Here is a 2,487-nt window from a genome sequence, read left to right as displayed (position 1 = left end):
TTTTAGTATAATTTTATAAGTTATAGTAATATGATTTAAAATTTTAGTTATTTTTTAATAATTAATTATAGTAATATGTTATGAAAAAATATTAATTATTTAAAATATTAATTATAATAAGATGTTATAAAAAATTAATATTTTTTTAAATTAATTTTATTAATTTGATAGGTGTCGCTTATTTGGAGAAAAAATCGAAAATGAAAAAAATATATAGTAAAAGTAATAATCGGTTCTAAGATTTAAATGAAAGGATGAACGTCAAGTATAAGAAGAATGAAAACAAAACGTTTAAGACCAAGGGTCTTCCGTCACCTGCACAATCAAGTGTTGATTCACAGATAGAGAGTATAGAGAATATACAAAGAGAAATTCAAAAAGATAATAGATAAAAGAAGACTCATATTACACAAATTAAGTTATCTATTTTGAATTTAAAAAATATTTATATTTTATTTAGTTTATTAAAACAGAAACTAAGAAAAAAAAGAAAAGTGAAATAAATTAATGTTTTCTCATCAAAAGTAAAGTTTATAGTGAATTTGATTGCAAAACTAAGAACAATTCATTTATGAAAAAATATTAATTGTGCTTTGTGAAAATGGTAATGTATTTTAAAATTAAAAAAAATTTAATTTTAATTTAATTTATATACTTTAAAATTTTTATTTTATTACTATCATAAAAGAATATTTAATCTCATCATTTCTCGATCAGAATATTTTAATCTACTTTATACACTTCGAAATTTTTAAAGTTCTCTTATTTGTTTTGTATATTTGAATATGTGATTTGTGTTGTATATATTCAAATAAAGTGTGTTGTAATTATCCGGACAATAGAACACAACCCATTCATCACTTTGCAATAAGAATCCCAATTATGCGATTCATTGATTTCAATTTCGCAAACAAATTAGAAAGAAAAGAAAAAATTTGTCTTAGGTTCGGGTTTCGGAGAATCCAATCAGGTTCACTAGAGTGTCTTTGATGGCGTCACGATCATTGCCGCCACACCGGAGTTCTCATGGTGGAGATCAATTCCACAATCTTCACCTTTAAGTACACACGCGCCACCGCAGGCGACAAGGCTTTTGCTGGAGGAGGGAGAATGCGAAAAAAGACAGTGCCAAAAGTCTCCATGGCCGAGTAGAGAGGAAGAGTTGGTGGCGCAATAAAGGAGTGAGTAGAAGAGGCAATGGAGAGGTTTGGAGTTGTCGCTGACGATGGAAATAATGGAAGGAACGGTGCGCTTGTGACGACGGAAGAAGAGGAGGAAAGTGACGGCGCTGGTGGTAGTAGTGAGGAAGATTCGGTGTTAGTTTCTAAAAGTCTAACATAGAAAGCGGTCGTAGGAGGAGTTAGAGGGAGGACATGGCAACGGAAAAGAAGCTTTGAGAATTGATAATGGAATTGAAGTCTATAATTAACTAATTATCAATGAAAAAGTGAATAAAATAAAAATCGATAAAAAAATTTATGAAAACTCCTATTAAAAACTATAAAAGAAAAGGCCTTATTAAAATAATATTTTATTTTAATAGACTAAAATACCAATAAGCCTTAGTTTACAAGGCATTTCGTCTCCCCATCTCAGAGGTCTGGCGCTCAACTCCTACCAATTGTAATCGAAGAGAAAAAATTGGTAAGTATGTAAAGAATGTGTGAGTGTGTGTTGTACTTAATATTGGAGGTTGTCTAATCTATTTGAAGTATCTAAAATTAAGAATTGTCCAATCTACCTGATAAAAAAAATAGACTAAAACTTATCAGTGAGCAAAATAACTTTTGGGCCTTTTGGTGACAAACAGGAACTGCTCACCAAATCCGTGCCCATCTTTGTACTTATAGGTAGATATCTTGTTGGCTTATCAAGTTTGGATTTTATAACAAGATCACATTAAAATCTAAATATGGTAACCAAAACTTTCATACTGACTTCGATTCCGGATGTTAGAAAATTATTTTCTTATTTTCTTATTCATAAGTACCAACAAAAAATTATTTCAGTAATTTGAGTTGACGTCCATCACCAACGGAACATACTTCGGATCTTTTAGTACAGGTTGAATCTATGTGCATCACAATTCACAAACAAGTTCTCCAAACCAGGTTCTTGTTTCTAAGATCATTTTGCAAAAGTGGCATCAAAGTAACATCATCAAATATATCTTAACCATCATAATATCGATATTAATTTCTGTCTCATTCACAAATCTCAGAAAGTAGATATCGTATATATTAGTAATTCGAAAAGTCCTTTCAGTGATCAGATATATTAATCTAATTTCCAAATTTCAACAACAAAAGTTTGAAAAGCCTTATTATTATTACTACTACATTTGCAAACATCATTGTTTTAACATAGGATCTGCACATATTTGATTTCATAACTTAATAAATTATTTTGTTCCATTTGCCCCTCAATTTTCCTTCGCTTTTAATTTCCTTTTTCCACTATTATTATTATTTCATAGGATCATGCAAG

This window comes from Arachis duranensis, chromosome 1 (genome assembly GCF_000817695.3).
Source record: "Arachis duranensis cultivar V14167 chromosome 1, aradu.V14167.gnm2.J7QH, whole genome shotgun sequence".
Lineage (NCBI taxonomy): Eukaryota > Viridiplantae > Streptophyta > Magnoliopsida > Fabales > Fabaceae > Arachis > Arachis duranensis.
Note: the sequence above shows the minus strand (reverse complement) of the source record.